Raw genomic sequence first — 14,039 nt, 5'->3', positions numbered from 1 at the left:
ACTTTCAATCCGGAGGTCGCGGGTAGTAACCCCGCGGCTCGTACCAATGAGTTTTTCGGAACTTATTTACGATATATCATTTGATATTTTACCAGTAGCTTTTCGAGCTCGCCCCCAGATCCCTCGGCAATATTTATTACTAGCTATTTTATACTTAAGAGGTATATGTATCGAAATAGTTTTTTAGGTGAAGAGGTATAATAATTATTAATTTAACAGCAGTTTGAAGCTAGGTACTTACGTTAACTGTTCGATTTTCGTAACTCGCAAATATAAATGGCCGTCCGTCACGTCATAAACCTGATTTCGTCACGTCATTAGGTCACTACATAACCGTAAGAAAAGTCAACGACACAGGAAATGGCGAGAGGAAACTGCCATTCAAACTTTTTTACACATTTTTTACGCAGAAGCAGAGGTTGATCTTCAGCAAAACCAGTCATCAGCAAAAAACATATGATTCTATAAAGTAGTAGCAGATTCGCAAAAAAAATCTTCCTATCCATCATGACAAAATGTGATAATTGACTGAGCAAGCGCTTTTATTATATGTCTGTCCGGCTCCGGCTGTTTTCTTTTACAGACCGTATTTTCTAAGCTGATTTATTTTGTAGGTATTTGAATATTTTTTAAAACGGCGAATGTGGGGGTTCACGAGGTTCTACAACAGTAATATACTTAGTTATAAGTGTAAACCAACAATTACACTTGTTTTAATGACAGTTCGTGACATGGCGATCATATGTAGGTATGTGCTCACTATAGAAAAGTGGTAACGTGCGTCACCAGCAAACACTCAAATTTTACGTCACTCGTTGAAAAATCAAGTTTCACAATTTTTCAATGTAAGTTATATATATATATATCGGTACTTAGGTACTTTTTGAGGCTTCAAGCTCTGTTTTCCTAGGATAGCGGTGCAGTCAAATGGCATATAGCGGTCGCCTCCATACAAAATACTACTCCATCCATATATTTTGTATGAAACCAGAGCTTAAAAAGTGTTACTGTTATGTTACAGTTTGATATCGCCGCCGCCAACTTTGCATGCGGCTATTCGCTATATCAATCATGTCATTATCCGTTCCCATAACCAGGAGGCCTACCGCGAACCACGTTCGACGTGTTGCCTCCCTGTCACACTTACGTACGAATTTACAAGTGCGACAGGGAGGCAACACGTCAAATGTGGTTCGCGGTAGGCCCTCAGATCGCGTTTTTGTAGCGTTGCAACTTGACGTCACCGTCTGCGCGCGAGCAGGCCCCGCGGCGTCTGCGCCGGCGGCGCAGATCGCTGAACTGAACATGTTAAATAACCGACTTGATCGTAACTTCGTAACTAATGTAACTACGAGGGCGGTTTGTTAAGTCAAGTGACTTTTATCAAAAAAAAACTTTTTCACAATTTTTATTTTATTTTTCTACATAATCTCCGTAATATTGTCTTCGGTTACCGCGATAGTTACTCATGAAATAAAACTATGATAACGGATTATATCGCGTATATTGAATTTATGCTGTGTGACGTGTAAAATTATTTAATAATGTTATCAATAAATTTCTCATTCTCATTCTCATAATACATCCCGACGTTTCGAACTCTTTACAGCGTTTGTGGTCAACGGGTGAGTGAGAAAAAACTACAAAGCGAAAATACCCACATACAAAAAATAATGAACCATCATAAACTATAAACTTTAAGGCTGGTTATTATCGGCTATTATATTATTTAAAATCGGTTCATAAGGCTCATAAGACCACGACCGCTGTAAAGGGTTCGAAACCTCGGGATGTATTATAAATTCAGTATACGCGATAAAATCCGTTTTCATAGTTTTATTTCATACATAATCTCCGTTCAATTCGATGCATTTTGTCCAACGATGTTCCAGCTTTTGTAACCCCTCGAAAAAATACTTTTTGTCAAACCCTGAAAATTATGCTTTAGTACACTGATTTAAACTTTCACGATTTTTACTCATTATTATTTATCTCCACGGGACTTAATCGCGTAAAATAGTTTTAAATTTACCTCCGACGTTTCGAGGACGGCGTTGTCTTCTCCGAGACCACGGGGACAACGCCGTCCTTAAAACGTCGGAGGTAAATTTAAAACTATTTTACGCGATTAAGTCCCGTGGAGATAAATAATAATGATGCTTCAGTCTCAGCTATTTTTTATTTTTTTATTTACTCAATAACAAATATATAGCAATATTCAGTAGACATATTTTTTCGCCAAACTGCATGACTTTGTTAGCGAACGGTAGCGTCGGTAGCACTCAACATTCTCGGACATGGACAAATTGGACAATCCCTTTAATGACACTCAGAATTTGAAAGACTTGTGTAACTACTTGGTACAACAAGTCCACCGATTGAGTGTTTATGTGACTGCAACGAAACGGCCAAGCCGTACTGTACGTTTGACCAAGATGTTGGCTTTATACAGTTAGAGCTAATAAAGTTAGGACTTACAGAGTAAAAGTCTTGGTACCTACTACGGGATCTGATAGCTTTTGAGTGTAAAAGCTTTATGCGCCTAGTCTTGGCAACACTTTACATGAAATGTTTTTGGTGGGATCTCATTCATTTTTGTAAGAGTTGATATACCAGCTAGAAATGACTTATTCGTTTATAGAATCTACGATAATACAGGATCATATATAAGCAGGCATAATTCTAAAATATTTTAACATTAGATTTTATAAAAGTTACGTATTGCCATCTATGTAGAGCCTATATAAATTATAAGTCAGGAATTTTATGTATTATAAATTGTAAGTTTCTAGAAATTTTAAAGCATTATTATCATAATCGGAATTATCTTAATGACCTAAGCGTTAGTTAAGGTCTCCGATTCAGCTCACTCAACCGATTTTTGTGAATTTTGTGTTTACATGTTTTTCGACTAAGTACATATATTTGGAGAATATACAACATCACGGAGTCATTGTAGATCAGCGCCTAAAAAAGTAGCGGTTTCGCTATCATTAGGCATTTTTTTCTTTATGAGCCATGTACTTAATGCAGAAATTTCATCTATTTAGATATTTAATTCTTAATGGAGAATAAGTAGCTAAATTTCACCTAGAGATATAGATACCTTAGTGTGGGTACATACCTATACGTGCTATCGCAGTGCTGTTGGAAAACCGCGGCTTTGTAGTGCGACGATTCGAGTTTGATCCCCAGACATGTATTTTTTTAAATTAAATTTGAATTCAGCGAGTGCGAAGTGCGAGCTAAGCGTAGGTATTCGTTACAGTTGTGCAAAAATATTTTCTAGTCTCCGGCTGTTCTTTTGTATAAGTCGTACGTATTACTCAACTTATTTTCGGTAAATTTTGTGAGCAGAATTTATTTAAAAAATATTAAAATAGCTCACTTATCACACGCGAGTCAAGAGGTAAAGAAACCGGTATATAAATGAGCTCTCCGAATATGCATACATATTGTTACGGCTCTTACGGTCGCGTTACTCTGGTGTTTCGAGATCTCTACACGCATGCGAGTTTCTAAATCGTTGGGAACTGTTTGATGGTACTGTGACATCCGAAAACAAAAAGTCGTATGTGCCTGCAAACTTTCTATTATGATATGACTACATATATTCACCTTTCGCTGAATACTGCACAAGTAAATTGTGCAGCACAATACGGCAAATCTAATTTAATTAACAATATTTTGTTACGTGAGAATACGAGTCACATGAACGTCGTCAGTCGAGTATGTAATGTAGTTTATAAAACAACTGATCATAGTCTGCTCACAAAATACACATATGTTCCAAAATGGCTGTCACATATGGACAGACAGACGGAAGACTGGACGGATAGACGGACTAAACAAAACTGTAAGGATTCCGTTTTTGCCATTTTGGCTACTGAAGGCCGAATGCCCGGAGCGTATGACAGGTACACGCTACCCGCAACGTCTCCAAGTAATCTACATGGCGGACGGTTTGGCCGAAGTAAGAAGTTAAATTTTGTAACCACAGTAAATTCACTGCCATCTATCGACACACTTTAAAACTAAAAATGTAGATTTATAAAAGTACGATAAAATGTATTTAAATATAGATAAATGATTTTTTTTACTTGCATTAATTATTTTTGTATGATTTTGACCCATTTCTTTCACTGATATGCGTTAAAATAGTTAAATAACAAACGAAACTGTCAACGCCCTCTATACGAGAGTAGGCCAAAGGTAGTGGCGTCATCTGATCGAGAATCAAATTTTCGTGATTTTCGAGGCACCGTCTTTTCCTTGGACTGTATCCATCTATTACGGAGTTATATATTATATATCTTTGCAAATACCTACTTACCTAATCTAGATAGATGAGCTGGCGGCTTCCTCGCACAACGTATCATTGGTATCAGCATTGCGATACAGCGAGGAAATGCCGCCAGCATCCTTGGTACAATGCCTTAAGGGCCTACCACCACTGTCTATATCTTGTATGCAAATAAAGAGTTATTTAATTCTATGATATAATAATTAAACTAATTAAGGTGACATCTACCGAAACACTTGTGTACTTGCAGATGTACTCTAAAGCTTAGTTTAGCTATGTCATTATATGTAATAGTTCATAACCAATCCGTAGTGTCATAGTGTGGCACTGCACTTAGCTATATAAGCTTCTACATGTATGTAGATACGATCACTTTTTCCAACCAGCCTTCTGTTAACATTAAGCCGGGCCGGGGTTTGAACCCGCGACCTCCGGATTGAAAGTCGCACGCTCTTACCGCTAGGCCACCAGCGCTTGTGTTTGAAGTATGGTTTTGAAAAGTTTACGACAAGAAACAGTGCCAATATAGAGGGCGCTATTTGGCTGGTTCACGTGAACCTGGTTCAAATCTGTACTTCGAAAACTTTTTGTTCTTTTTTATTGTTGTTTTTATATTAGCATTCCGATCACTGCTACCACACAAAATTTTACGATTCTAGGACTTCAGGAACCAATGTTTTCAGGTTTAGAGGTATTTTTAGGTACCCCCATTTTAAGGGGTTGCAGGGCGAAAGTTACAGATTTCTGGTCACCATATGTGTCTGCAACCAGACTCATCCCTACATGCCAAATTTCAGCCTTCTAAGACTTCAGGAAGTAGTCTGTATTTTCTATGACGCGAATTTCATGTGTTTCGGACAGTGAAAATTAAGGTACTATAAAATTTTAAGTATAATAGGTAGCTTAATAAAACTTGGTGTTTTTGATAAGTCTACTGAGTATATGGTATACAAAAAATTACAGCTCTCTATCATTGTCCAAGACGAAGCTACGAGGGTTCGAAAATACGGCGAAACGTGCCGAGAAAAGATATGCACTGCCTTTTGCCCTTTGTCTCGTCTTGGCGGGGGCACGGCCGTGCCCCCAGATAAAATTCTCATGCAAGTAATTGACCCACGTCCTATACTCAGCATAGTTATGTCTGTGTACAGTTCGTCGGCAGTTCTTTGAAGTGCCGTGGCTAATCCACGGAATACCGATCGCATCCACTCTTGCTACTGAAACACTTTTCTATAAAACACCCCGGCAAGTTAATCTCAATTTTAACACTTCGACAAAAAGTTGAAATTAGCTTAAGATCAAGAAGTTTAATAGGTGCGTAGACGCGCTGTCTGCGAACGCATTGCGTGTTCCAAATTTGAAAGGTCGACTTTTTAAAACGCAGGCTTTTCATTGCTAGCTTTGGGAGTTAAAGCTTGAGCAACCATGATAAATGTAAAGCAATGGATGCATAATTAAAGGAATTTGACGAGGAATTAGTTTGGCAAACAATAACCGATCGTCCATTGAGGGATTCCTACTAGTGGAGTGTAAACAGTGGGATAATGTGACTATTGTGACAATATTGTTTTAGATGGTTTTGAAGCGGGCATTCTTAACTTGTTTCGTAGTAGTTGTATTTACTACTGTTTTCTATTATTTATGTTTAGCTTGGCGTTCCAGAAAATATCTAACATAAATTTAAAATTGGAAAAATTACTGCCTTGGGTGAGACTTGAACTCACGGCCTCTGGGTCCATACTCCAGCGCTCTGCCAACTGAGCCACCAATACCTCATCCGCTGGCTGGAGTATCGATCCAGGGGCCCTGAGTTCAAGTCTCACCCAAGGCAGTAATTTTTCCACTTTTAAATTTATTCTAAGCTTAAAAATTTAAATTAATATCTAATATGTAGGTATATGATATAGATCACTAATGTAAACATACAGTCATTAACTACTCGTCTAAAGTTCTTTTGATTAAATTATCCTAGATAGAGTGAGATATTTAATTTTTATCATCATCACTTTAATTTTTATAATATCGTTTAAATTTTATAAAGTGCAAAGGATATTTAGTTCGTCTTAGCCAGCGGCTCTCAAACTTTTTTGGTGACGGAACCCTTTTGGATAAAGAAATATTTGACGGAGCCCCAAATAAAAGAAAATAGTCACTTAGGGGTCCGCGGAACACACTTTGAAAATGGCTGGTCTAACGTAATAATGCAACTATAACTATAAAAGTAATCCTTTTATAATTTGACTTATATAAATGGTGGCATTTCCATTTTATGTCACTGTAAAATCTGTGTAGAATTAACTCTAGGAACATATTTTTAGGGTCCAAAGGGTAAAAAATTACTAAGACTCCGCTTTCCGTCTGTCCGTCTGTCTGTCCGTCGGTCTGTCAGCAGGCTGTATCTTATGAACCGTGATAGCTAGACAGTAGAAATTTTCACAGATGATGTATTTCTGTTGCCGCTATAACAACAAATACTAAAAAGTACGGAACCCTCGGTGGGCGAGTCCGACTCGCATTTGGCCGGTTTTTCAGTTGGTCAAAAACTAGCTATTTACCATGCTTTTTAACTGTGCGTAAATATAAGCTTGGATAGAAGCGATCATCAATATAGGACTATCCAATTAAAATGTATAAATTTACCGTTTTGAAAGTCCAACGTTGCCGGCCGTTTAATCGGGTGACTTTTTGTCATTATCATTAAACATGTCAATGTCATCATGTCATCCAAAAAACTAATGTGGTCAGTGTCCAAATTCAGACGCTATGTTGTCGTGTTGAGATTAAACTGAAATTGAGTCCCTTAAAAATCCATCTGTAAGATGTGTTTTTAAGAAAAGCTAATAGGGCTAATGGTAGATATTTGCTGAGAGGGTCGATTGGATTTACCCGAGTTTGAAGTGAAGCGACACAATTGTATTGCCTGGTTTCGTTTTCGCTCAAGAGTAGGTACTAAGTGTGTGAGCGAGATGCAATTTTTGTTCATAATATTGTAATTAGATTCGAACTTAAGGTAAGTCTACACTGACTTGGCAAAGTGACTTGAGTGTGTCAGCGCCACAATTTGTCGATTTTAGTGGCGTTGCCACAATTTGTCGCTGCCAAGTCGGTGCGGAGCTAGCTCGGTAGTCGCTGACGTCACTGCTACCATGTCGTCACAATAAGGTTCACGAATTGTCAGTAAACAGTGTGAAAAATTCCAACTACTTATAGCTGAGGGAAATATCCGTTCGTCACACCATAAGTACATCACGCCATGTTGTGCAACTGCGAGCTGCGCCTACACCTACGTTGTACAGAGGGCCTACCGCGAACCACGTTCGACGTGTTGCCTCTCTGTCGCACTTGTAAATTCGTACGGTGTAACAGGGAGGCACCACGTCGAACGTGGTTCGCGGTAGGCCCGCAATACTAGGGGTTTAGTAGCGATGGCCCGAATATGGAGTTAGCCAAATACGAATATTCTCCCGAATAAGGGGTTATCCATTAATTACATCACACGTTTAGGGGGGGAGGGGGTCAAGAAAATGTGACATGTTGTGACAAGGGGGAGGGGGGGAGTCACAAACTTTGTGACGTCACATTAACTTATTTAAATTATTTTATTCACTGTACAGTTAAATTACAAGTTTTTGGAACGATAATCGTTTTTATTCGTTTAATTTTCTTTCCTAATCAGTTTTGGGTTATAAAATTACTAATATTTATTTGTCAAAATTATTTTGATAAAATATTAATAATACTTAATTCGTTTTGCCCATTTCATTGAAAAAATGTGACGTCACACCAGGCGTTTGCCAAATGTGACCAAGTGTGACAAGGAAAGGGGGGGAGGGGTCAAAAAAACCTCGAAATTCGTGTGTTACCATACCTAGATAAATATAAGGTAAAAACGATCGCACGAACGTAAATAAATATTAAATTTAATATTGATACACTTGCTTAGGTTACTGCACCATTCAGTAACCCGGGGTTAACCGGTTAAACCTGGAGTTACCATGGTTACCAGTACAATTTGACATTGGGTTAACGGTTTAACGGCTTACTGTGCAGGGCGACACCACACAGGACGTCCCTCACGACAACCTCCACGCCGGCAGGAAATGGAAAAACCTCGGGTTCCACCCCCTCAGGTTGCCTTAGCGATTTTTTATAGAGGTGGTAATCCTCGTGGCCACCACGCCGGCGCCGGCCAGCAGTGGCAACCCCCCCGGCCACCATCATAGGCCCTCTGCCTAGACAGTTACGGGGACCGCAGTTTGAGTTTTTAAAAAAATGGCGCTTACTACACTCTTGTCTCGAGCGGAAGCAGAAATAATTATAAAGGAAAACTCTAGTACCGAGAACTGTCATGTTTTAATCTTGAGATCTTGTAAAATCCCTAATCTACCTATATTAATAAAGCTTAGTCATTTAATAGTTTCCTCCGAAAAGTATGGCGTAGTTAAGACAATACCGGGAAGTATGGAAAATTAAACAGTGTACAGAGTATTCTTTTAATAACTTAGATATAGTTGGTCAAGCAAATCTTGTTAGACGAAAAAGGCGCGAAATTCAAATTTTCTATGGGACGATATCCCTTTCGCGCCTAATTATTTTAAATTTGCCGTTTTTTTTCTACTGACAAGATTTGCTTGACCAACTATATATAGCAAATGAGGGGTGGCGGGAAATGACCGAACGGGATAGTCTTATGTATCTGTCAGTAGGAGTAGCAGAGAAAGCGCTGTTATTGTTTGTCCTTGTCAGTCTCACTTTTTTTTTATTCCCCACCGTAAATTTAGTACGGTTTATGGGCATAGAGTAACTTATACTAGAGCGGTACTGTCATAGTAAATTTTGTAACCCCAGTAAATTCACTGCCATCTGTCGACACACTTTAAAACTAAAAATAAATATTTATAAAAATACGATAAAATGTATTTAAATATGGATAAATGATTTTTTTTTATTTGCATTAATTATTTTTATGATGTTTATGGTGGGCTACAAATCTACTCGACCATATTGTCGCATTGCGTACATATGTTTTGTCCACGTTTTGTCCCTCACGGGCGCACGCGTATAGCTGATCTATGTAATGCTAGGTCTATGTGAAATTACAATTATCTATGAAAAAGTAAAGTCAAAATAAAGTAAAATCAAACTCTTTTACCAATGCAAAAAGCAAGACTTTTAATGTCTACCTTTTCTGCAAATCCATACTAATATCCATACTAATCCATACTATCCATACTAATATTATAAATGCAAAAGTCTGTCTGTCTGTCTGTCTTTCTGTCTGTGTGTTCCCTCTTCACGCTTAAACCGCTGAACCGATTTAGATGAAATTTGGCATAGAGATAGGTTGAGTCCCTGAAAAGGACATAGGATAGTTTTTATCCCGAAAATCATTGCTTAAGAAAGTAGAAAGCGGGGTGGAATTGAGATATTTAACGAAGTGCCTGCTAATTCGTGTGCATAATATGCTCAAATTTAGATTGCTATGAAATTTTTTCCAGGCGCTATTCTTACTCTAGCTGCGGTTAGTAAGTCCACGCAGACGAAGTCGCGGGCAAAAGCTAGTAAGAGTAATAAAACTAAGTAATAAAATAACATTTTTTTTTACTAAAATCAAACGTGTTTTGTAATAATTAATTGGTTCTAAAAGCATTCCCTTACGTTTAGCCCATTTTTAGTAACGTGCTAAAGAGTGACCAAAATACATTTAATTGGCAATTACAATTTATACAACTTCTTTGTTTGTACGGAAAAACAAATTTCGTTTACATTATACATAACTTCAAAATAACACCTACAATGTTATATAAAACTCAATAATGGCTGGAAAAAAAAAACAGTTTCGAAGGACGACCATGATTGCAATGATTAATTAAAGGACAAAAGGCAGGAGTATTTAACTTCATAAAATTTATAAACTATAATAAATGCTAATAAAATAGACATATTGATTATATTCTCTATTATAAAATGCGTTAATATTAAAATTTTAATTTTCAAATTTTGAACTATCAATTACGCAATAAAAATGAAACTTTATGTAGTAGGTAGTAGCTTAATGTTTTCATTGTTTGCGCCATCTAACGGAATTATTCCGAACTGAATCGTAAAGTAGAGAGCTAAATTTATACCGTGAATTGGATGAATGGCTTTGAAGTTGTTGGTTCATTATCGCCCTGCGTAGTAATTGATGATAGGGACTATAGTACAAATATTATGTACTTGGAAAGTACAACAACCAGCTGATAAGTGAATAAATGAATTTTAGCTTGAGAAATACTTATATTATTATACGAACTGTCAAAGCAGAAGAGTGTTAGTGATGTGTTTGGTCTAACAATAAAATATTTGAGGTTATATTTTGGTATTTAGTTTGTTTTTGTGAGTTAATAGTTTGTAAACACAACATAACCTCTACACGTGTAGGATCAAAGGTATGCATATCGACATGTACGCAAGTACTTTATTTATAAATAAAATAATATAAGTATTTATTGATTGACATTAAATGTACCTAGATATATTTTATTTAACGACCCTCTTATATGAGAATATGAGTAATATTATGACTTATTATATTAAGTACTTAGGTATAAGAGTAACAAGTACTTAGTGGTATTCGCCGCATTTGTGTGATAAGGCCCTACATTATTTTGTTTATTGCGAGACTATCTCAAGTAATTAGGAATTTTCCTACGTCTCGTTTAGGTACACAAGTTAAATGGACTTCTTTAAGCTTTAGGACCAGAATTATGTTTCTAGGGCACGAAGTAAACTTAAAATTCTTACCAGAGCTACGGTAAAGATAAATCGAGACAGTAAACCACAAGATAAAAACGACACACCTGTTCACTGTCGGGTAAAATATCCATTAAAGTGACCTCTTTCCACTAATGGCTTCCAATACACTCACCTAAAACGTTATCGCATCAAGTAAATGGAACTGTGCGACTGACTCAGTAACTGAGTCGGCGAAAGTGACTTCTTTTTCTTCACACTTGATGCCAGCCGTCGGAACTCAGGCATGTCCGTCACTCTGCACAGCACTCAACCTCCTATAGAAGACACTGGCGCATCCTCAACACTGCATCCGTACACTGAAGTTCGGCAAGAAACGTTTAGGGCTAAATGTTATCGTTTTCGTTTTTCGCACGCACACATCGTTCGTTGCCGACAACCGTCGGTCTTTTAACGTCAAGGTGGACAAAACAACCCACGCGAGGATGTCGTTAATAACGCGAAACGTGATCTCGACTTCTGGAAACACGACAAACCTCTAAAAGTGAACGTACGAACGTAGAGGAGCGAGAGAAGCGAACTCCTGACTGGACTGCGCCTGGGCTGTGCAGGATGCGACCCATTAGGCAAAAAGAGCGTCCATTATTGTATTGTCGTGGGCTTATCGTAACGGCAGTGGTTCTGTCTTAAATTGCCGACTGGGAGCGATAAACGTGTGAGTCGCACTGAATTTGGGGGCGAAGGTATGTCCTTTGCAAAATCTATGTCATTTGAATTCTAGCGCGTCTGTCACGTCTATTTATATGCAATATGACTAATCCTGACACTCATAGTGACCCGGGATTATGTTAAGTATGAGGCTAATTAAGATTTAATGACGTGTGTTTTGAAGTTGAACCCCAAATGTGGTCATTATCATAAGAAGCTGTAATAAGCGGCGAAGGGAAGAAGCCCGTCACGGGACCGGATCCAGGGTTACTCACGCTCGTTTGTTCAATTGGACAGTTAATTTGAAGCTCTGAAGCCGGCCGCTTCCGTTCATGGTTCACACAGGAACCAAATCGAAACTTATGACAACGACAAAGCAATCTCAGAAACAAAAGCCTGTGAAGAAACTTTAAAAACTAGCGTTATAGATGAAGGAAAACATCATAGCATCCTATAATAATTCTTGTTGTCATCAAGCAAATCTGTTTTAAACTGCAATAAGGATGGAAGATAAAGATTTCTGTAACTCTAGATGATTTTAAATCCGTGTCGCACATGCATCTGGATTTATCCGGTTTCGGATCTCAATTCGGTGTATAGGGTTACAGTCCGAATGTACCTATTCCTTTTGACATAATTACAATAATGTACTTAGCGTGCGCCTGTTCCGGGTATTTTAGGAGGGATGTAATGTATCTGAACTTAACTAGTATTTAATTCGCTAGACCAATGATGCAGTCTAGTAATTACGAGTATCATCAACATTTTTTAAAATTAGTAGACAAAATATCGTGGCTTTATCATGACTGACTTAATTTCAACTTTTAAGACAATTTTCTATGGAATGAATAAAAGCTGAAATAAATAAATAAACCATGTCATCTTGCTTACCTATAATTTAGTATTCTACATACATTAACATTAGTCAAATGCCAATGAATGTTGTTACCAGTACAAACGGTAATTTTTGAATGGATCAATAACCTCACTTATCTTACCATCCACAGACATGCTATCGACATATAAATTTGCAGCCTACTACCTAAATTATCGACCTATATAACATATATTGCTTAACAGAGTCGTTATATAGCCTCGAGTATTGCTTATATCTAAAAAATACTCTTAAACTACGCTTGTTACTTATTTTGTTACGCTGACACTAATTTTCCTTAGCATATTATAGCCTAGTTCGATTAACTCACATCTGATATCCACCGTAAGCTCTTAAATAACAAATTACTAAAATATTTTATGCAGTTTTTGTGAATGAAAATACAAATTTCCAAACCAATAGTATGTAGATGTAAAAATAAGTTTTGTCAGTTTGATATACAGGATTATATGTATATATTGAAATTGGCTCTTTGTACGGCAAATTGCAGTTTAGGAGCAGCTGTTATGGCTCCTCCACACGATGGCCCATCGCTGGGCCAGCGAGATGGCCATGCGATGGTTGAAACTCAACTACACGATGGCGACATTTAGTTGTTATCTATTCGTTTTCCAAGATGGACATGGAAGCATTAGCCGCTGCAGCAATTTATGTATACGCAACGTTACAACATTTTCTTAATGTGCACAATAATAAAGTAATGTCAATACGTTTTTAACAAACTTATTGATTTTTTTCCTTTTTTATTGTGGAACGTACCACATTAGAATGTTATAAATTGTATATGCCGATGTTAATCACAATGAAAAAATCAACGATGATCAACTCTGGCTAACGTGGGACTCGAACATACATCTTCTAAGTCAATTTAAATTTTTGTCATACACATTTTTTAGCAAACTCGTTCGCGTCTTTCCTGTAAATATCTCAAATTTAAAAGAACCAAAAGCTAATTTTTACGCGGCACCTTTACAGGTGAGATACATTTTTTTCAGTACTTGAGACTCAAATAAGAAAAACGGGATATCTATGTACAAGAGTCGTTAACTTTTATAAGGTGTTCGGACTTGTTCGCGTCTTTCCTGTATATATCGCAAATTTATCAGGAATCTAAAGCTAATTTTGACGCGGTACCGTTGTATCTGTAATTTTCCTATTCCTCTAATTAACTTCATGATGAGGCCACGTACTCGTCATTTTTATTTAAAAAAATCGTAAATTAATACACAGCACGAACGTCCATGCACACTCAACCGCGTTCGAGCACGCACTGTGGAATGGGCCACATGTAGATGCGTACGGCCATCGCTGGCCCATTACCTTTGATGTGCGGACGAAACACCGACACCGCGGCCATCCCATCGCCATCCCGCCGCGCCATAAGCCATCCGACACCAC

The 14,039-nt window shown here is 37.6% G+C and overlaps 2 protein-coding genes and 1 non-coding gene across 5 annotated transcripts in view; 1 reads left to right on the top strand and 2 right to left on the bottom strand.

The window, feature by feature from the left end:
• LOC134749485 (CHH-like protein) overlaps positions 1-11,590 on the bottom strand; it is a 75,404-nt gene extending 63,814 nt beyond the window's left edge. The window contains exon 1 of one of the 2 annotated variants that reach the window (XM_063684426.1): positions 11,214-11,590. The gene's annotated coding sequence lies outside the window, so the exon portion shown is untranslated. The remainder of the gene's footprint in view (positions 1-11,213) is intronic. The other variant, XM_063684424.1, reaches the window with a different exon arrangement.
• Positions 6,003-6,075, bottom strand: Trnah-aug (transfer RNA histidin (anticodon AUG)). The gene has a single exon. It is a non-coding gene; the product is annotated as a tRNA-His (tRNA).
• LOC134749474 (peroxisomal leader peptide-processing protease-like) overlaps positions 10,482-14,039 on the top strand; it is a 30,790-nt gene continuing 27,232 nt past the window's right edge. Inside the window, exon 1 of one of the 2 annotated variants that reach the window (XM_063684412.1) lies at positions 10,482-10,734. The gene's annotated coding sequence lies outside the window, so the exon portion shown is untranslated. The remainder of the gene's footprint in view (positions 10,735-14,039) is intronic. The other variant, XM_063684411.1, reaches the window with a different exon arrangement.

This window comes from Cydia strobilella, chromosome 18, assembly GCF_947568885.1.
Source record: "Cydia strobilella chromosome 18, ilCydStro3.1, whole genome shotgun sequence".
NCBI classification, from domain to species: Eukaryota; Metazoa; Arthropoda; class Insecta; order Lepidoptera; family Tortricidae; genus Cydia; species Cydia strobilella.
Note: the sequence above shows the minus strand (reverse complement) of the source record. Positions and strands in the feature narration are given on the sequence as shown.